Genomic DNA, 24,210 nt, shown 5'->3' on the forward strand with positions numbered 1-24,210 from the left:
ACAGACCGATCGAGTACATATCCCAAGAAGGATATCGGCAAGCTAGCAAAATCTATCATGATCAGACCATATCTAATAGAGTCCGATTCCTCCTTTCAGACACACCATTATGCTGTGGTGTTCTTGGAGGAGTCCATTGGGAGAGAATCCCATTCTCTCCTAGATATGTGAGAAACTCACTAGAAAGGTATTCTCCTCCTCGATCAGATCGAAGAGTTTTAATACTCTTCCCAGTTTATTTTCTACTTCACTTCAGAATCATTTGAACATTTCAAATGAATCCGACTTATATTTCATCAGATAGACATATCCATATCTGGATAGGTCATCCGTGAAAGTTATGAAGTAGAAATATCCACCTCTAGCACTTGTGCTCATGGGCCCGCATACATCAGTATGTATTAGGCCCAAGAGCTCAGTAGCTCTCTCACCTTTTCCAGTAAAAGGTGACTTGGTCATTTTACCAAGAAGACAGAACTCATAGGTTGGAAGTGATTCACAATCACTGACTTCGAGGATTCCCTCTTGAGTCAACCTGTTTATTCTGTTCTTATTTATATGACCTAGCCTACAGTGCCATAAGTAGATATCTGACACACTATCTAATCTAGGGTGCTTGCCAGTAGAATAGACTCTTATCGGGCTTGATCTTTCTAGTCTGGCCCTGCACTGATGTTCCAGCCTGAACATGCACCTTCTTCACTTTCTTCTTCTTGTTCTTCTTCCCTTTCTCAAAAGATCGAGAACCAGAAGATGGACCTCCCACTAAGTTCATCGACTCCTTGTGAAGTTGGTGATCCTTCTCAAAGTTCTGAAGCAACCCCAGTAACCCGTGGTAGTTCTCTTCAGGCTTTGTCATTTTATAACAAGTGAGGAATGGGAGATAAGACTTGGGTAGCGAGTTCAGTATTGCATCTTTTCCAAGCTGCTCATGCAAGGAAAAGCTGAGCTTGCTCAATTGTTCCATCAGCTCGATCATGTACAATACATGATCAGTGACAGAGACACCATCCTGTATTTTGGCGTTGAAGATGGCACAACTAGTCTTGTGCCTCTCTATGTCATCAGGTGTGCCAAAGGCATCCTCCAACACTTGAAGCATGTCCTTTGGCTGAGCCATCTCGAATCTGCAACTGAACTCGCCGCTCATGACAGCCAGCATGATACAGCATACCGTGGTCCGGTCACTGAGCCACTTCTGATAAGTGTCTCTGACTGTTCTACATGCATTGACAGCTAGCTCCTCAGGTGCAGGATCCATTATCACATATAGGATCCGTTCATGCTCCAGGACTATCTTCAACTTTCGGTACCAGCTACCGAAGTTGGAGCGATAGGAAAGTGGCCATATTTGCACAAAGGAGAACCATAACCTAATTAGTAATTGATTCATTAAACCTAAAGATTTGAACTTTAATCAAAAGGTTTCTCCCACTATTTTATTCAAATTGGTAGCCTCTACCTCCAATTCGAGGAATTACCCTAATTCCTTAGTGGGTACTAGAATCCACTTAGACTACACACAAGCCCAACTTTGGTTGGCCAACCCATGTACATCTAAGGATAGGTTCATAACCAATTGTTTCTTTAAATAATTTTTAATAATTTTAATTTTACCCCAGAAACCTAATCAGTAGGCTTTGGTCTCCACTGTAAGGATCCGGTTAGGTCCAATCATTAACATGATCATACTTGGTGTATCTAACCAACGAATGATTAAGCCCAACTTTGGTTGGCTCACCTAACCACCATTAGAGAGACACTTCCAAGTCATCATATGATGAGTGATAATTCCATTAGCCAACAAGCACCAGGCCTTTGGGTCTGCAATGATTATTGAGTTAATGGACTCATTATCAAACACCTTAATGGGAGGCTATGACCCAGTTATCTCCATAACTTTATCATTTTAAGGACTTAATAATTTTAGAGGATTTAAATAATTTAGAGGATGAGGTCAGATGAACTAGCTTATCATGATCCTCCCACTGACTTCACCAAGTCAGCTTAAGGGAGACCATTAAAAAGGCTGGTCTAGGAGCACCTAAATCAGTCACACTGATTTACCTAGTTGACATGGGTCAGCTCGAATAGTCAAGTGATCCGATCAAAACATAATTTCACCAAGAGGCCAGGTAAGTTCGATCAGTAGGAGGGTCTGCCAAAGCTTGCCTTAGACACCATCAGAAATGGCCAGGTAAGCGAGCTCTCAATTAAAAACCACCGGTCTAGTTTACCTTAAACACCAACTGGTTTAATTAGTTTCGATTAGATCAACTTAACAGTTCATGCTAGACCACTTAGCCAAGAATCAAGTCTATTTGGTTCTTGTTAAAGACATGGACTTGACCAACTATAACTATTGTAATTGATCTAGAGAATCTTTGACCTAATCTAAGACAATAATTGATTAGATTTAGTCAATTCTCTAATTAAGTCCATCTTTAATCTAACCATAGGTCTAACCCAATTAATGGACCTAATTCCCACTAACCCATTAACCCAATATGTTATGATTTGTGTCTTAGGTTCTTCAATCACAATTCTAGAACCTAATTAAACAACTTCTTAATTCTTAATTAAGTTTTGGGCTGAGGGTTGGGTTCGGCTTTTCAAAAAATAATTTTTATATTTATAAAATAATTTTATAATATGATTCTACCAACCATATTGTATGTTTGATTCATAATCAAGATACAAGTGAAATAAACATGAAACTACTTTAGATCTAATCTAAACAGGTTCATGTAATTGAAATAATTTCAACTTTAAATAATTTTTTTGCACAAAAATTATTAACAAAGAGATTTTATTTTAGATTTAAATATATTTTAAATCTAATAAATCATAAATTTAATCTAGATCATATCTAACAAATTTATGATTAAAGATAGATCTACATAAATTAGGACAACCTTTGCACTGTAAGGGGTAAACCTTATAGTAGGACAACCTTGCAGTTTGTGATTGATCTAAAATTTTAATTTTATATTTAATAATTAGATTATAAATTAAATTTAATCTAAGAAATAATCTAAGCATGTATAAATAATCATGTAATAAAGAACCTGGCTCTGATACATATTGAAGGAACCAGATCTAGGGTTTCAGGGTTGATCTTGAAACTTTTTCAAGATCATACAGTGGAAGACTAAAATAAATCAAAATTTATTTTTTAAAATTAAAAAATTCCTAGATCTAAGATTCTATTACATGATTATTACATATCACTAAATTAAAAATTAAAATATATATATACAGCATGAACTACATGTTGATCATATCAACATGTTTCTATACTACATCTAATGTATATATTAAATAATAGATCAGATCTATTACCTTGCAAGTTAGACATTCTAACTTCATTGATCTGGACTTGAGGATAATGTTGCAAGCCACACACGCATCCGGCCTCTAGGAGTCATCCACACGAGCCCACGAATCTCGATCAGAAGTCCTGCTTCAGGAAATCAGCACAGTATGCTAATACTGCGCTGATCCTTCTTTGTGGTTGATCAGGTACCTCCTTCTTCTTGATTTGAACTCTTTCAAAGATAAAAAGTAGGAGGAGGAGTTTTAAATCTGAGACTCTCTCAGAAAACTCAAGATGGAGGGAGGAAAGATATGAAAACAAACAACTCTAGAAGAAGACCCTCTTCTTCTTCCCGTTTCTCTCTCTAGATACCCTATCTTGTATCTATTATATATCTATGACCCAAAGGTCTTTCTCTCTGATTTTTGGATGGCCTAAAGGTCTCTCAAATCTATATCTTATCTAAAAATTTTATGAAGAAACTCATTTTATATAGAGAGATATGATAGAGTCCTTGTCTAGGTCAAATACCTAGTCAAGGCTTATCCAAACATGGCAAGATAAGGGGCGCCCAACTCTTGAGCACCTCCTCCTTATTTTCATGCATGGATTACCAGAAAAGGGTGCACAATGTGTACCCTAAAAGCTATAAAAATTCTAAAAAAAAATTTGGATAAATTTGGTGCAAAATTGAAAGAGTTTTGGATTTCTAAAACTCTATCTCATAGAATTCGAAATCCAAACTTATTCTTCTTTGATTTGATCCAAACCACCTTCCATGTAAGAAAGAAGAGAGGAAACCTTTTGTGAACGTGGGAGAGACCTGGGAGAGGGCTTTTGTCACACAAAATAAGAGGAGATTGGCATTGAATGAGAGAGAGGGCATGGGGAAGGCTTATGTGGCACAAGGTGGAATCCTAGTCTTACTAGGATTCTATCTTATGACTTGTTTTATTTTGATTTCTCAAACCAAATCAAACTAAAATTAGATCAACCCAATTAAAATAGGTTTTAACCTAATTAAGAATCTAATTTAATCAGATTAAATTAGATTTAAATCTGATTTAATTTTCTAATCAAATTAGAAATTAGATTGACCCAAGTCCTAGTTGAACTATGACTAGTTTTTTCCTTGCACTTGGCTTATCCAATAAACCAATTGGACTTGATCCAATCAAGCCCAAACCAAATCTAATTAAATTATATTTAATTAAACTTAATCTCAGCCCATTGGCTTAATCAAATTAAGCCAATTAGCAATCAAATTGCTAATCAATCCTCCTGCAACACTTGCACTGGGTTAAATGTCAATCATATTGATCATTTAACCCTAGAATGATTCTTAATCATTGATCAACTATCCGATCGGATCATAAACTCTAATGTGTGTGACCTCATAGGTCCGAACCTAAGTCAGTAGCATAGAAATAAATTTTTATACCAATCAAAGTGACCATCTAGCAATGATACCCGATGATCGGATAGGTCGAATGTGTAGAACAACATCCTTAGAACCCATGCGGATATAGTTTTCATATAATTCATCCCCTTGACCAAAATGATCATAGGACACCCCAGAGTTCAATTGTCAACTCTGATTAGGTTGTCCACATTGTATTTCAAAATATCAAATCCATCTGATGGATTACCCTGGCCAAGGTTTTGCTAAATTGAAATACAACGACTCATTCTTCTCCAACTCTTGGAGTGGTCAATCCCATCTCGATCATATTCTGACTTTATAAGTACTTGACTGTGCCCAAAAACCTTCTATTCCTGAATTAGAAATTCAGTTAGTCCAGTACCAAAGCACAGTGAGTTGCTTGCAAGTCACTGAGGCGATCTCAGGTCTAAGGGATACTTATACCTATATCCCATCAGAGATATTCTTGACAGCAGAATACTCTAGAGTTGGTCACGTTCAATGATGATGTACCAGTACATCTCATCTGTATACCATTCCAGTGTCTCCACACTCTTTGGTTAAGAGGACAACCAACCCATATGGCCTACAGCGACCTATGCTCGATAGAAGCTGTCATCCTTATTAACAGCCTATCATTTGGTCATGAACTGTTTCAAGGACTCATCGATAAATCTTCTCTTTATCGAATCTAAATAGTCCTAAGGACTTCATCAGAACAACGGAGTTCATTTGAAGATGAAAGCTTATGATGAAAATGCCAAATATATTTTATTTATTAACAAATCAATTACAATACTTGGTTGCTCAACCGTCAATAGCTTGATGATTGATTTTTTGGGACACATTTTCCAACAGTGGGGACACCAGAACAAGAGTATAAGCATTCATTGAGAATGAGAGTACTGAGCATGACCACCTCAAGCAGTCATAAGGAAGTCTACCTTCTCATCGATGACTAGCTCGATGCTGCAGTTGTGTGTCTAGTTTTTTGACCTGAGGTGTATCGACGGTTCACCTTGAGTGTGTTATAGTTTGACTACACTATAACTCAATCTCCTAACCATTCAAAATCTTGAGGTGTATGTTGGCCGTAACATATCCATTGTAGGAACCAGATCGCACCAAGATGGGATCTATCAACCTTGGTAGATGAGAGAAGTAGTCCTATGATGATCGAAAGATCGAGTCTTTAAGCCCATGGCCATGACAGAGTAAAATAATGAAAAAGAATTTTCCATTGAGTTTCACATCAAACTCAGATCGATCGATTGATTCATATGACTAATGTTGGGTTTGACGAATTCACCTTAACCCTAATTCAGTCGGGACTCATGATAGAGGAACTCAATCACACAGGTAGCTGCACCAAGAGGTTTGTCTTTAGTTTTGATGGGTTGCCACCATATACTGCTAGATGTCATTGGTGGATTTTGGGAGCAATTAGAATTATTTTGATGATCGATCATTCTAATTGTCTGAATCAGAAGAGTTCTGGTCCATCGAAAGGAGTTTCGATGATGTCGATGATGAGATCATGACATGTCTCATTATCATGCAGAATTGAACCTAACTAGGTCACACATACAAGGATTAGGATCTGGATGTCATCAATTGGGCTACCCCAACTGATTTGGATAAGATCCAATTAGGTTCAAGAAAATCATGCTAGCACTTGATTGAGCCTAACTTTCTCCTCGTGTAATCTTTTCTATCTTTACTGAGCCAAATGTGATCTGGTTCATCCAGAGAATCTTGGGAAGGTTTCTCTCAGTCTAATTGAAGCTTGTCGAGCTCAAAAAAGGCTTGTCTTAATTCATGAGATGAATTTAAGACAACACCTGCTAATTTCTTGCACCTACCAATTTCATTTTAGGACATCTGTCAAAAATTGACATATGGGTCTTAAACTGAAGTAGATTTATTGAAAGATTTTTGTGGAGTGTCCACATGTCCAAACTACTTCAAATTGGGTGCCATAATTAGATTATAGCATGAGCCCAATTGGATTTAAGTGGGCACCCCAAATGGATAAGAACCAAAGAGTCCTGATAAACTTGGACTCTTTGGCGCCACTCTATTTGTGCTTATCCAATGTTGGTGCCACCTTTTGGAGATAAGGTGGGGTTCTTATCTGATATGATCAGATGACATCACTCCACCAATCAGAATTTTTGCAAAATTTATTGGAATTTTTTGATTGGTTGAATGATATGGCACTGCGCAGCATACAGGGTCTATATAAACCCTGCTGCGCCTAGGGTTTCATGAAAAAACTTGTTTTATGCAAAAAACCCATTAGCTAGCACCCCCTCTCCTCTTCCATACATCCTCCCTACTCTTCTTTCTCCCCTCTTCACATCCAAGAAGTTGGACATTCATCTAGCAAAGGTACAAGGCGTGGTGACGCCTGGAACAGAAGGCTGTAGGACATCTTCGATAGGCTGCTGCTCCAACTTCAGAAGGAGTTCTGAAGTACTTTCAAATCAGATATTGATCTGATTTTTGGGGCATAGAATTATGAGGAGAAGACATTCTATATCCTATCTAAGTGGATACTGGTAGAGGCCAGACGCTTGTGTGGCTACATCAAAACCTCAGGCAGTGCTGCGATCATCTACAGGATAATTAGATTATCCTTGAGATATGTCTATATTTTTCATACTTTTAGATTTAATTTTAGATTTTAAATATCATATAATAAAATTAAATCTAATAGACATTAGATCTGAAATAGCATAGGATAAAAAATATAAAATTTATTCCACCCAGATTTGGTGAAATCTGGAAGATCCTACACAGGAAAAAGATGGTTTTCCCTTCAAGTGGTATCAGAGCCAGGTTGTTGGCTCTATTTCAGATCTATTTTAGATCTAATTTTAATTTTAATTTATTTAATATTAAATAATTTTAGATGTCACATCAGATGTGATAGGATCTGAAATCAAAATATTTAAAATTAAATCTAAGAAGATCTAACATGCATGAGATGCATAACTAGACTAGGATTAATTGAATCCATGAATAGTCTTAAGTTTTATATTTTAATGAGATTAAAATATGAATTAAATATAATTTATTCTTTATTTTTTTTGATATTATAATTATTATAATTAGATCAGAAAATAAAAAAAATTTTAATTATTTCATAAAATTGATCTATTGCATGCCTAGACTAGTTGTAGAATTATTCTAGTAACTTGTCTAAAATAGTTTTTATTTTGAATAGTTCAATTTAAATTTTATTTTTTAGATATTACATGTGATGTATCAGATCTGAAAGCATGTTAATTAGATTGATTTTTGATACATGAGATGTATGCAAAGCATGTATTAATTAGATCTTAAATTGTATATGTGATATGTTAATTTAGATCTAACTAGTTTTGTAGTTAAATTTATATTTCGGATTAAGGTGTTCCTCATGGCCGTCCAGTCATAAAAATAAAGTAGGGTTTTAAGACCCTCTCTTCCCATTCAATGGGGTGTTCATATGACATGTAGGGGTGCCGTGCATTCATCCTTAATCAGAAATTAAAACTTACTTTTCTGTAAAACTCTAGATCCTGAAATCCTAAGATTTATTTTACATGCTTTGTTTATGAATCCAAACTTAATTAATATATTGAGCTTATGAAATTAAGTTAGATCTAAAATTGAGAATTTTATATCTAAGATATTTTCATAAGATTGGGTTCGGGCTTGGGTAGCTCAATTAGGTCTAGCGGTTCATCAAACCGAATCAAGAGTTGGTTAGGTGGGATCATGAAAGCTAATAATTGACAAGCCTAATAGGATTAAGTCTGGATCAAGGTCGAATCATATTTAGATGTGACTCGATCAAGTTAAGACCTAATTTGTCTCAGTGGTTAGAGCCTGGATTGTGGACTAACTCAATTAGTTCTGTTTCGACAATTTGGTGTCTAAGGTAAGTTGGGCAGATGTGACCAACTAATTTTTAATTGGGAGCTACTCGACTCGAATGCATTCTTGTCGGGTTAATGGCATATCCCTCCCATCGATCTCACTTACCTGGCCATATGTGTCGACCCAGTTCTGATTTGAGGTGGCTAACAATTCAAGCTGACCCATGCCACTAGGTTAGTCATAATTGTTATGACTATGTCGAGTCAAGTTTAAAGAGACCTAAATCAAATCTCCCTAAGAAAATATTAAGTCTAGGTCTTCCATCATTGTGGATGTGCGGGCCCTTCTCGGGGTTAATTGTTCTCGGCTGGTTATAGTGGCTCAGTTGCATCGGGAAGACGCAACCATTTTCATTAGGCATTGGATGCTACAGATTAGAGGATAGGTTGGGCTTAATATTTCGGATACGGTGAGGGACCCAATCAGGAATCTAGTTTGTGCAAATGGTGGGTTTGGCTTAACTAAGGATTGGAGCAATATCCCAGATATGGTGAGCTTCATGAATTAGAGATCAAGTTTTGGGTGCACCATGATTAGAGAATCGTTGGATAAGAGTTATTCACTCATCGGTTGACCCATCACCAATAACTGTTAGGTGAGGTGATGAGCCAGTCGGTGAGACTGCACCACCCACTATAAATCACTAATCATGGAGATTTTCACATCTCTACCAAGGGAGTGTAGGGATCTGAAAAAATAGTGGGAGCCTAATTTATTTAAAAATAAAAACCCTAAACAAATTGGTTGAGTCTGATTACAAAATTTAACTAGAAACTTTTGACTCTCTACAGGAAATATGTCTGCCTCAAACCCCCTGACCAAAATTCTAGACACTCATAGACTGACTGGACCAAATTTTAAGGACTGGTTGAGGAACTACAGAATTATTCTGGGTTTTAAAAAATTGACTCATGTCTTAGACTAGGATCCACCTGCCATGCTAGCACGTTCGACTGCTAAACAGAGAGCGTCTCTGAAAAAGTGGATGGATGATGATAACAAAGCCAGGTACTACATGTTGGGTGCAATATCTGATGATTTGCAGTGCCAACATGAAAATATTTTGACTACCCGCCAAATGTTGGCTCACCTACAAGAGTTGTTTGGTGAATAGAGTCGCGCGGCCAAGTATCAAGTCTGTCAAAGACTTTTTAAGACCAAGATGCATGATGGACCGTCAGTCCAAGATCATTGTTTGACAATGATCAAGGATCTTGAGGAGCTTGAGAAGCTCGGTATCATCTTAGACAAGGATTTTCAGATTGAAGTGATCTTTCAATCCTTGTTCGATGCAAGTGGTCAGTTCATCATGAACTTCCATATGCATAAGATGCAATGTACCTTGGCCGAGTTAATGAATATGTTGGTTATGGCTGAGCTTTCAATGAAAGGTTTTAAAAGGTTTAGTTCTTACTGTGGAGTGGACATCTTCTAAGAGAAAGTCTTTTGGAAAGAAAAAGAAGTCCGTGAAGAAGCAGAAGGTGGATGGCAAGAACAAGAAGACAGGACCGAAGAAGAAGGCTTCTGAAAAGGGAAAGTGTTTTCACTGTCAGTCAGAAGGCCATTGGAAGCGAAACTGTCCTCAGTACCTGGCCACCCTGAAGAACAAGAAGGATGGTCCTTCTAGAGGTATGCTCATTATCGAATCTAATCTTACGGTTTCTTCTGCATTCAGTTGGGTGCTTGACTCTGGTTCTAGTGCTTATTTGTGCACTTCTATGCAGGGTCTTGAGGAGAGCAGGAGGCTGAGGGATGGGGAGATGATCCTACGTGTCGGAAATGGAGCAAGATTTAGTTTTAAGAGACTGTTATTATGTGCCTGCAGCAAGCAGAAATTTGATTTCTGTTTCATTTTTAGCATAAGAAGGCTATGTGATTAGCTTTTATAAGGACCATTGTAACATATTTTATGAAAATAATAAAGTTGCAAATGATTTTGTTATTAATGGTCTCTATCAGTTACATGTTGATGTATCTATTTTTAATATTGAGCAAAATATGAATGCCACAGGAATTAAAAGGCCTAGAGATAGTTTAAATGATAAGTATCTGTGGCACCTAAGGCTAGGTCATATAGCGAAAGACAGGGTTAACAAATTGGAGAAATCTGGACTATTGAGTCCGTTGATTTTTGAGTCATATCCAGTTTGTGAATCATGCCTTCAAGGCAAAATGACCAAGCTCCCTTTTGTGGGACATGGAAAAAGGACCACAGACCTACTTGCCCTAGTACATACGGATGTGTGCGGCCCATTTGATGTGCCGGCTAGAGACAACTTTATCTACTTCATTACCTTTATCGATGATATGTCTAGGTATGGGTATGTGTTTTTAATGAAACACAAGTTTGAAGCCTTTGAAAGGTTCAAAGAATTCAAACATGAGGTAGAAAAACAAACAGGAAAGCCCATTAAGGTTCTTCGATCAGATCGAGGAGGTGAATATCTTAGTCAAAAATTCCTAGACTATCTTAAGGACAATGGTATAGTCTCTCAATGGACTCCACCTGAAACACCTCAACTCAACAGAGTTTCAGAATGGAGAAATCGGACACTATTAGATATGGTCCGTTCCATGATGAGCTTTACAGACCTCCCAGAATTTCTTTAGGCATATTGTCTCATGACAGCAATTTATGTATTGAATAGGATCCCCTCTAAAACTATTCCTACCACACCGTATGAGATATGGCATGGTAAGAAGCCAAGTCTTAATCATCTTGAAATTTGAGGTTGTCCGGCTCATGTCAAGAGACAGCAGACGGACAAGTTAGAGTTCAGGTCTTTTAGAGCTCGGTTCATAGGATATCCTAAAGAGTCATTAGGATATTATTTTTATATTTTGGAAGACCACAATGTGATTGTGAGTCGAAATGCTATTTTTTTAAAAAAATAGTTTATTCAAGATGGTGGCATCGGAGGAATAATTAAGCTCAAGGAGAATGTCTCCCAAAAGCAATGAGCTAAAGAACCTGAGGAACCTAATCAATCAGAACCAGTCCTAACACAACCTCTTCCACCTCGTAGATCGACTAGGATTTTTCATCCTCCTGAAAGGTACTTAGGTACCATACAAGATGATGTAGAGGAAATATTCCTCATGGAAAATGGGGTTCATGGTGGTGATCCCAAGACCTATGATGAGGCGATATTAGATATCGACTTCGAGAAATGGTTAGAGGCAATGAGATCAGACATTGACTCGATGCACTCAAACCATGTCTGGACCTTGGTAGATCCACCTGAAGGTATTGTACCTATTGGGTATAAATGGATCTTTAAGAGAAAGATAGGTGCAGATGGGAATGTGGAGACATTCAAGGCTAGGCTCGTAGTGAAAGGTTATAGTCAGTGCGAAGGCATTGACTATTAGGATACCTTCTCACCCGTAGCCATGCTAAAATCCATCCGCACATTGCTTGCTGTTGCAGCCTATTTTGATTATGAAATATGGCAGATGGATGTGAAAACGACATTCTTAAATGGATATCTTGAGGAAGATATCTATATGGAACAGCCGCTTGGTTTCACATCCAGTGATGATGATCACAAGGTCTGCAAACTGCAAAGGTCCATTTATAGACTTAAGCAAGCATCTCGGAGTTGGAATAGTCATTTCAATGATGTGATCAAAATATTTGATTTCATCAAGAACGAGGAGGAACCATATGTGTTCAAAAAGGTCAGTGGGAGCGCAGTTGTCTTCCTCGTATTGTACGTGGATGACATCCTCCTAATTGGGAATGACATTCCCATATTGACCTCAGTCAAAGTGTGGTTGTCTAAGGAGTTCTCTAAGAAAGATCTAGGAGAGGCATCCTTTATACTGGGTATTAAGGTCTATAGAGATAGACCAAATAGGATGCTGGGACTTTCACAGAAGATGTACATAAAGGAGGTGCTAAAAAAGTTTAGTATGAAAAACTCCAAAAGAGGTTTATTGCCTTTTAGACATGGCATTCATCTCTCCAAGAAGATGTGCCCTAGCACACCTGAGGAGATTGAACACATGAGCAAGATCCCTTATGCTTCGGCAATAGGGAGCCTCATGTATGCCATGCTATGTACATGACCTGACATAGCCCATGCTGAGAGTGTCACAAGCAGATATCAGTCGAATCCAGGCAAAGAGCACTGGACTTCTCTAAAACGTATCCTTAAGTACTTGAGAAGGACTAAGGATATGTTTCTAGTCTTTGAGAATGAAGAACTCTAGATTCAGGGATATACAGACTCAGACTTTATGTCTGATATAGATGATCGAAAGTTGACATCTGGGAGTCTGTTCATTTGCAATGGTGGTGCAGTTAGCTGGAAGAGTTCCAAGCAAACGGTAATTGTAGATTCCACCATGGAGGCAGAGTATATTGCTGCATCGAAAGCTACAAAGGAGGCATTCTGGTACAAGAAGTTTACCGCAGAGCTTGGAGTGATGTCATCGGATGCCATCCCTCTTTACTGCGACAATAATGGCACCATAGCCCTAGCTAAGGAGCCAAAGTCTCACCAGAAGTCCAAGCACATCGAGTGGCGATTCCATCTGATCCGTGATTACCTCGAAAAGGGTTATGTCGAGGTCAAGAGAGTCGACTCCACAGATAATGTGGCAGACCCGCTGATTAAGTCATTGGGCCAACAAAAAATCGAAGCCCACCTTGAAAAGATGGGACTTAGATATGTAGCCAATTGGCATTAGGTCAAGTCGAAGTTTGTTAGATGTGTGCCCTAGATGCCATATCGGCTGACACATTCCTGTACAAATCTAAGGGCAAAATTATAATTTTGACTATAAATGAATAAAAAGATTATTCTTCTATCACATTGTGTACATTGTGTCTGTGATACATCCTTTGAGTTAGTGGGAATGTTAATTCATATTTTCAAGAGTTAAAAATTTAAGGCATGAATTTAGATAACTAACTCATAAACTGCTCCTAACCATAGGATCATCACGAGGATGGTGATCGATCCAGAAGGTTGGTGTACGATCGCTTTCTTAGGATAGATGTGTCTTGAGTCTACGATGTGGAGACACCAGAGTGAGAGTACAGGTATTCATTGAGAACGAGAGTACTGAGTGTGACCACCTCGAGCAGTCATAAGGAAGTCTACCTTCTCGTCGATGACTAACTCGATGCTGCAGTTGTGTCTAGTTCTTTGACCTGAGGTGCATCGACGGTTCACCTTGAGTATGTTATAGTTTGACTAACCATAACTCGGTCTCCTAGCTATTCGCAATCCTGAGATGTATGTTGGCTGTAACATATCCATTGTAGGAATCAGATCGCACCAAGATGGGATCTATCAACCTCAGTAGATGAGAAAAGTAGTCTTATGATGATCGAATGATCGAGTCCTTAAGCCCATGGCCATGGCAGAGTGAAATAATGGTAAAGAGTTTTCTATTGGGTTTCACATCGGACTCGGATCGATCAATTGATTCATATGACTGATGTTAGATTTGACGAGTTCACCTTAACCCTAATTCAGTCGGGACTCATGATAGAAGAACTCAATCACACAGGTAGCTGCACCAAGAGGTTCATCTTCAGTTCTGATGGGTTGCCACCATATACTGCTAGGTGTCACTGGTGGATTTTGAGAGCAATTAGAATGATTTTGATGATCGATCATTCTAATTGTCTGAATCAGAAGAGTTCTGGTCCATCGAAAGGAGTTTCGATGATGTCGATGATGAGATCACGACATGTCTCATTACCATGTAGAATTGAACCTAACTAGGTCACACAAATAAGGGTTAGGGTCTGGATGTCATCAATTGGGCTACCCTAATTGATTTGGATAAGATCCAATTAGGTTCATGGAAATCGTGCTAGCACTCGATTGAGCCTAACTTTCTCCTCATGTAATCTTTTCTGTCTCTACTGAGCCAAATGTGATCTGACTCATTCAGAGAATCTTGAAAAGATTTCTCTTAGTCTAATTGAAGCTCGTCTAGCTCAGAAAAGACTTGTCTTAATTTATGAGATGAATTTAAGACAACACCTACTAATTTCTAGCACCTGTCAATTTCATTTTAGGACATCTGTCAAAAGTTGACATATGGGTCTTAAACTGAAGAGAATTTATTGAAGAATTTTTGTGGAGTGTCCACATATCCTAACCACCTCAAATTGGGTGCCATAATCAGATTATGGCATGAGCCCAATTGGATTTAAGTGGGCGCCCCAAATGGATAAGAACCAAAGAGTCCTGATGAACCTGGACTCTTCGGCGCCACTCTATTTGTGCTTATCCAATGTTGGTGCCACCTTTTAGAGATAAGGTGAGGTTCTTATCTGATATGATCAGATGACATCACTTCACCAATCGGAATTTTTCAATATTTATTGAAATTTTTTGATTGGTTGAATGATGTGGCACTGTGCAGCATACAGGGTCTATATAAACCCTGCTGCGCCTAGGGTTTCATGAAAGAACTTATTTTATGCAAAAAACCCATTAGCTGCTGCCCCCTCCCCTCTTCTCTACATCTTACCTGCTCACCTTTCTCCCCTCTTCATGTCCAAGAAGTTGGACATTCATCTGGCAAAGGTACAAGGCGTGGTGATGCCTGGAACAGAAGGCTGTAGGACATCTTCGACAGGCTGCTGCTCCAACTTCAGAAGAAGTTCTGAAGTACTTTCAAATCAGATATTGATCTAATTTTTGGAGTGTAGAATTGTGAGGAGAAGATGTTCTAGATCCTACCTGAGTGGATACTGATAGAATCCAGATGATTGTGTGGCTACATCAGAACCTCAGGCACTGCTGCGATCATCTACAGGGTAATTAGATTACCCTTGAGATATGTCTATATTTCTCATACTTTTAGATTTAATTTTAGATTTTAAATATCAGATAATAAAATTAGATCTAATAGATATTATATCTGAAATAGCATAGGATAAAAAATATAAAATTTATTCCATCCAGATTTGGTGAAATCTGGAAGATCCTACACAGAAAAAAGGCGGTTTTTCCTTCAAGTGGTATTAGAGCCAGGTTGTTGGCTCTATTTCAGATCTATTTTAGATCTAATTTTAATTTTAATTTATCTGATATTAAATAATTTCAGATGTCACATCAGATATGATAGGATCTAAAATCAAAATATTTAAAATTAAATCTAAGAAGATCTAACATGCATGAGATGCATAACTAGACTAGGATTAATTGAATCCATGAATAGTCTTAAGTTTTATATTTTAATGAGATTAAAATATGAATTAAATTTAATTTATTATTTATTTTTTTTGATATTATAATTATTATAATTAGATCAAAAAATAAAAAAAGATTAATTATTTCATAAAATTGATCTATTGCATGCCTAGACTAGTTGTAGAATTGTTCTAGTAACTTGTCTAAAATAGTTTTTATTTTGAATAGTTTAATTTAAATTTTATTTTTTAGGTATTACATGTGATGTATCAGATCTGAAAGCATGTTAATTAGATTGATTTTTGATACATGAGATGTATGCAAAGCATGTATTAATTAGATCTTAAATTGTATATGTGATATGTTAATTTAGATCTAACTAGTTTTGTAGTTAAATTTATATTTCTGATTAAGGTGTTTCTCATGGCCGTCCGGTCATAAGAATAAAATAAAATTTTAAGACCCTCTCTTCCCATTCAATGGGGCGTTCATATGACATGTAGGGGTGCCGCACGTTCATCCTTAATCAGAAATCAAAACTTACTTTTCTGCAAAACTCTAGATCCTGAAACCCTAGGATTTATTTTACGTGCTTTGTTTATGAACCTAAACTTAATTAATGTATTGAGCTTATGAAATTAAGTTAGGTCTAAAATTGAGAATTTCAGATCTAAGATATTTTTATGAGATTGGGTTCGGGCTTGGGTAGCTCAATTAGGTCTAGCGGTTGATCAAACCGAATCAAGAGTTGGTTAGGTGGGATCATGAAAGCTAATAATTGACCAGCCTAATAGGATTAAGTCTGGATCAAGGTCGAATCATATTTAGATGTGACTCGCTCAAGTTAAGACCTAATTTGGCTCAGTGGTTAGAGCCTGGATTGTAGACTAACTCAATTAGTTCTGGTTTAACAATTTGGTGTCTAAGGTAAGTTGGGCAGATGCGACCGACTAATTTTTAATTGGGAGCTACTCGACTCGAATGCATTCTTGTCGAGTTAATGGCATATCCCTCCCATCGGTCTCACTTATCTGGCCATATGTGTTGACCCATTTCTGATTTGAGGTGGCTAACAATTCGAGCTGACCCATGCCACTAGGTTAGTCATAATTGTTATGACTATGTCAAGTCAAGTTTAAAGAGACCTAAATCAAATCCCCCTAAGAAAATATTAAGTCTAGGTCTTCCACCATTGTGGATGTGCGGGCCCTTCCCGGGGTTGATTATTCTCGACTGGTTACAGTGGCTCAGTTGCATCAGGAAGATGCAACCATGTCTATTAGGCATTGGATGCTACGGATTAGAGGATGGGTTGGGCTCAATATTCCGGATACGGTGAGTGACCCTATCAGGAATCAAGTTCGTGCAAATGGTGGGTTTGGCTTAACTAAGGATTGGAGTAATATCCTGGATACGGTGAGCTTCATGAATTAGAGATTAAGTTTTGGGTACATCATGATTAGAGAATCATTGGACAAGAGTTGTCCACTCATCGGTTGACCCATCACCAATAACTGTTAGGTGAGGTGATGAACCAGTCGGTGAGACTGCACCACCTACTAGAAATCACTAATCACGGAGATTTTCATATCTCTACTAAGGGAGTATAGTGATCTGAGAAAATAGTGAGAGCCTAATTTATTTAAAAATAAAAATTCTAAATAAATTGGTTGAGTCTGATTATAAAATCTAACTAGAAACTTTTGACTCTCTACAGGAAATATGTCTGCCTCAAACCCCCTGACCAAAATTCTAGATACTCATAGACTGACTGGACCAAATTTTAAGGACTGGTTGAGAAACTACAGAATTATTCTGGATTCCAAAAAATTGACTCATGTCTTGGACCAGGACCCACCTGCCATGCCAGCACGTCCGACTGCTGAACAGAGAGCGTCTCTGGAAAAGTGAACGGATGATGATAACAAAGCTAGGTACTACATATTGGGTGCAATGTCTGATGATTTGCAGTGCCAACATGAAAATATTTTGACTACCCACCAAATGTTGGCTCACCTACAAGAGTTATTTGGTGAACAGAGTCGCGTGGCCAAGTATCAATTCTGTCAAAGACTTTTTAAGGCCAAGATGCATGATGGACAGTCAGTCCAAGATCATTGTTTGACAATGATCAAGGATCTTGAGGAGATTGAGAAGCTCAGTATCATCTTAGACAAGAATTTTCAGATTGATGAGATCTTTCAGTCCTTGTCTGATGCATGTGGTCAGTTCATCATGAACTTTCATATGCATAAGATGCAATATACCTTGGCCGAGTTAATGAATATGCTGGTTACGACTGAGCTTTCAATGAAAGGTTCAAAAGGCTCAGTTCTTACTGTGGAGCGGACTTCTTCCAAGAGAAAGTCTTTTGGAAAGAAAAAGAAGTCCGTGAAGAAGCAGAAGGTGGATGGCAAGAACAAGAAGACAGGATCGAAGAAGAAGGCTTCTGAAAAGGGAAAGTGTTTCCACTGTCAGTCAAAAGGCCATTGGAAGCAGAACTATCCTCAGTACCTGGCCACCTTGAAGAACAAGAAGGATGGTCCTTCTGGAGGTATGCTCATTATCGAATCTAATCTTACGATTTCTTCTACATTTAGTTGGGTGCTTGACTCTGGTTCTAGTGCTCATTTGTGCACTTCTATGCAGGATCTTGAGGAGAGCAGGAGGCTGAGGGATGGGGAGATGATCCTACATGTTAGGAATGGAGCAAGAGTTGCTGCTGTGGCCGTAGGAACCTACCCTTTGTGATTACCGTTAGGATTAGATTTAGTTTTAAGAGACTGTTATTATGTGCCTGCAGCAAGCAGAAATTTAATTTCTGTTTCATGTTTAGCACAAGAAGACTATGTGATTAGCTTTCATAAGGACCATTGTATCATATTTTATGAAAATAATAAAGTTACAAATGGTTTTGTTATTAATGGTCTCTATCAGTTACATGTTGATGTATCTATTTTTAATATTGAGCAAAATGTGAATGCCATAGGAATTAAAAGGCCTAGAGATAGTCTAAATGATAAGTATCTGTGGCACCTAAGGCTAGGTCATATAGCGGAAGACAGGGTTAACAAATTGGAGAAATTCGGGCTACTGAGTCCGTTGACTTTCGAGTCATATTCAGTTTGTGAATCATGCCTTCAAGGCAAAATGACCAAGCTCCCTTTTGTGGGACATGGGAAAAGGGCCACAGACCTACTTGCCCTAGTACATACGGATGTGTGCGGCCCATTTGATGTGCCGGCTAGAGGCAACTTTATCTACTTCATTACCTTTACCGATGATATGTCTAGGTATGGATATGTATTTCTAATGAAACACAAGTTTGAAGCCTTTGAAAGGTTCAAAGAATTCAGACATGAGGTAGAAAAACAAACAGGAAAGCCCATTAAGGTTCTTCGATCAGATCGAGGAGGTGAATACCTTAGTCAGGAATTCCTAGACTATCTTAAGGACAATGGTATAGTCTCTCAATGGACTCCATCTGGAACATCTCAACTCAATGGAGTTTCAAAATGGAGAAACCGGACCCTATTAGATATGGTTCGTTCCTTGATGAGCTTTACAGACCTCCTAGAATTTCTTTAGGGACATTATCTCATGACAGCAATTTATGTATTGAATAGGGTTCTCTCTAAAACCGTTCCTACCACATCGTATGAGATATGGCATGGTAAGAAGCCAAGTCTGAATCATCTCAAAATTTGGGGTTGTCCGGCTCATGTCAAGAGACAGCAGACGGACAAGTTAGAATTCAGGTCTTTTAGAGCTCGATTCATAGGATATTTTAAAGAGTCATTAGGATATTATTTTTATATTTCGAAAGACCACAATATGATTGTGAGTCGAAATACTATTTTTCTTGAAAAATAGTTTATTCAAGATGGTGGCATCGAAAGAATAATTAAGCTCAAGGAGAATGTCTCTCAAGAGCAACGAGCTAAAGAATCTGAGGAACCTAATCAATCAGAACCAGTCCTAACACAACCTCTTCCACCTCGTAGATCGACTAGAGTTTTTCATCCTCTTGAAAGGTACTTAGGTACCATATAAGAGGATGTAGAGAAAATATTCCTCACGAGAAATGGGGTTCAAAGTGATGATCCCAAGACCTATGACGACACGATATCAGATATCGACTCTGAGAAATGGTTAGAGGCAATGAGATCAGAAATTGACTAGATGCACTCAAACCAAGTCTGGACCTTGATAGATCCACTTGAAGGTATTGTACCTATTGGATGTAAATGGATCTTCAAGAGAAAGATAAGTGCAGATGGGAATGTGGAGACATTCAAGGCTAGGCTCATAGCGAAAGGTTATAGTCAGCGTGAAGGCATTGACTATTAGGATACCTTCTCGCCCGTAGCCATGCTAAAATCTATCCGCACATTGTTTGCTGTTGCAGCCTATCTCGATTATGAAATATGGCAGATGAACATGAAAACGGTATTCTTAAATGGATATCTTGAGTAAGATATCTATATGGAACAGCCACTTGGTTTCACATCCAGTGATGATGATCACAAGGTCTGCAAATTGCAAAGGTCCATTTATGGACTTAAGCAAGCATCTCGGAGTTGGAATAGTCGTTTCAATGATGTGATCAAAACGTTTGGTTTCATCAAGAATGAGGAGGAACCATGTGTGTTCAAAAAGGTCAGTGGGAGCACAGTTGTCTTCCTCATATTGTACATGGATGAAATCATCCTAATTGGGAATGACATTTCCATGTTGACCTCAGTCAAAGTGTGGTTATCTAAGGAGTTCTTTATGAAAGATCTAGGAGAGGCATCCTTTATACTGGGTATTAAGGTCTATAGAGATAGACCAAATAGGATGCTGGGACTTTTATAGAAAATGTACATAGAGGAGGTGCTAAAAAGGTTTAGCATGAAAAACTCCAAAAGAGGTTTATTGCCTTTTAGACATGGCATTCATCTCTCTAAGAAGATGTGCCCTAGCACACCTGAGGAGATTGAACGCATGAGCAAGATCCCTTATGCTTCAGCAATAGGGAGCCTCATGTATGCCATGCTATGTACACGACCTGATATAGCCCATGCTGTGAGTGTCACAAGCAGATATCAGTCGAATCCAGACGAAGAGCATTGGACTTCTGTGAAACGTATCCTTAAGTACTTGAGAAGGACTAAGGATATGTTTCTAGTCTTTGGGAATGAAGAACTCCAGATTCAGGGATATACAGACTCAGACTTTATGTCTGATATAGATGATTGAAAGTCGACATCTGAGAGTCTATTCATTTGCAATGGTGGTGCAGTTAGCTGGAAGAGTTCCAAGCAAACGATAATTACAGATTCCACCATGGAGGCAGAGTATATTGCTGCATCGAAAGCTACAAAGGAGGCATTCTGGTACAAGAAGTTTACCGCAGAGCTTGGAGTGATGTCATCGGATGCCATCCCTCTTTACTGCGACAATAATGGCACCATAACCCTAGCTAAGGAGCCAAGATCTCACCAGAAGTTCAAGCATATCGGGCAGCGATTCCATCTGATCCATGATTATCTCGAAAGGGGTTATGTCAAGGTCAAGAGAGTCGACTCCATAGATAATGTGGCAGACCCGCTGACTAAGCCATTGGGCTAACAGAAGATCGAAACCCACCTTGAGAAGATGGGACTTAGATATGTAGCGAATTGACATTAGGTTAAGTGGGAGTTTGTTAGATGTGTGCCCTAGATGCCAGATCGACTGACACATTCCTGTACAAATCTAAGGGCAAAATTATAATTTTGACTATAAATGAATAAAAGGGTTATTCTTCTATCACATTGTGTACATTGTGTCTGTGATACATCTTTTGAGTTAGTGAGAATATTAATTCATATTTTCAAGAGTTGAAAATTTAAGGCATGAATTTAGATAACTAACTCATAAACTGCTCCTAACCATAGGATCATCACGAGGATGGTGATCGATCTGAAAGGTTGGTGTACGATCGCTTCCTTAGGATAGCTGAGTCTTGAGTCTACGATGTGGAGACATCAGAGTGAGAGTACATGTATTCATTGAGAACGAGAGTACTGAGCATGACCACCTCAAGCAGTCATAAGGAAGTCTACCTTCTCGTCGATGACTAGCTCGATGCTGTAGTTGTATGTTTTGTTCTTTGACCTGAGGTGCATCGATGGTTTACCTTGAGTGTGTTATAGTTTGACTACATCATAACTTGATCTCCTAGCCATTCGAAATCCTGAGGTGTATGTTGGCTGTAAGATATCCATTGTAGGAACCAGATCGCACCAAGATGGGATCTATCAACCTCGATAGATGAGAGAAGTAGTCCTATGATGATCGAAAGATTGAGTCCTTAAGCCCATGACCATGGCAGAGTGAAATAATGGAAAAAAGTTTTCCATTGGGTTTCACATCGGACTCGGATCGATCGATTGATTCATATGACTGATGTTGGGTTTGACGAGTTCACCTTAACCCTAATTCAGTCGGGACTCATGATAGAGGAACTCAATCACACAGGTTGCTGCACCAAGAGATTTGTCTTCAGTTCTGATGGGTTGCCACCATATACTGCTAGGTGTCACTGGTAGATTTTGGAAGCAATTAGAATGATTTTGATGATCGATCATTCTAATTATCTGAATCAGAAGAGTTCTGGTCCATCAAAAGGAGTTTCGATGATGTCGATGATGAGATCACGACATGTCTCATTACCATGCAGAATTGAACCTAACTAGGTCACACAAACAAGGGTTATGGTCTGGATGTCATCAATTGGGCTACCCCAATTGATTTGGATAAGATCCAATTAGGTTCAAGAAAATGGTGCTACCACTCGATTGAGCCGAACTTTCTCCTCGTGTAATCTTTTCTGTCTCTACTGAGCCAAATGTGATCTGGCTCATCCAGAGAATCTTGAGAAGGTTTCTCTCAGTCTAATTGAAGCTTGTCTAGCTTAGAAAAGACTTATCTTAATTCATGAGATGAATTTAAGACAACACCTGCTAATTTCTAGCACCTGCCAATTTCATTTTAGGATATCTATCAAAAGTTGACAAATGGGTCTTAAACTGAAGAGGATTTATTGAAAGATTTTTGTGGAGTGTCCACATATCCAAACCACTTCAAATTAGGTTCCATAATCAAATTATGGCATGAGCCCAATTGGATTTAAGTGGGCGCCCCAAATGGATAAGAACCAAAGAGTCCTGATAAACTTGGACTCTTTGGCGCCACTCTATTTGTGCTTATCCAATGTTGGCACCACCTTTTGGAGATAAGGTGAGGTTCTTATCTAATATGATCAGATGACATCACTCCACTAATCAGAATTTTTTCAAAATTTATTAGAATTTTTTGATTGGTTGAATGGTGTGGCACTGCGCAGCATACATGGTCTATATAAACCCTGTTGCGCCTAGGGTTTCATGAAAGAACTTGTTTTATGCAAAAAACCCATTAGCTGCCACCTCCTCCTCTCTTCTCCATATCCTCCCTGCTCTCCTTTCTCCCCTCTTCACGTCCAAGAAGTTGGACATTCATCTGGCAAAGATACAAGGCATGGTGATGCCTGGAACAGAAGGCTGCAGGACATCTTCGACAGGCTGCTACTCCAACTTCAGAAGGAGTTCTGAAGTACTTTCAAATTAGATATTGATCTAATTTTTGGAGCGTAGAATCATGAGGAGAAGACATTCTAGATCCTACCTAAGTGGATACTGGTAGAGGCCAGGCACTTGCATGGCTACATCAGAACCTCAGGCAGTGCTGCGATCATCTATAGGGTAATTAGATTATCCTTGAGGTATGTCTATAATTCTCATACTTTTAGATTTAATTTTAGATTTTAAATATTGGATAATAAAATTAGATCTAATAGATATTAGATCTGAAATAGCGTAGGATAAAAAATATAAAATTTATTTCACCCCAGATTTGGTGAAATCTGGAAGATCCTACACAGGAAAAAGGTAGTTTTTCCTTCACTGCATGCCATAATAGTCTTCACACTTCTCAATTAAGAGGACAACCAACTCATATGGCATACAATGATCTATACTTGATATTGCTATCGCTTTATTAATAGCATATCATTCAGTCACGAACACTTTTAAAGACTAAACACAAATCCTCCTTTGTTGATTAATTATAGTCCTAAGGACTTCATTACAGTACAAGAGTTCAAAGATGGATAATTTATAATAAAAAATATCAAATAATTTTTATTAATAAAAATTTATATATAATTTATAAAATGAGCACAATCATCTAACGATTGGCTTTGGAATATATTTTCCAACAATAGATCCATCTATGGACTAAAGCAGGTATTTAGGAGTTAGAACATGCATTTCGATAAAGTGATCGAAATATATGGCTTCATTAGGAATGAAAAA

This window comes from Elaeis guineensis, chromosome 5 (genome assembly GCF_000442705.2).
Source record: "Elaeis guineensis isolate ETL-2024a chromosome 5, EG11, whole genome shotgun sequence".
NCBI lineage: Eukaryota > Viridiplantae > Streptophyta > Magnoliopsida > Arecales > Arecaceae > Elaeis > Elaeis guineensis.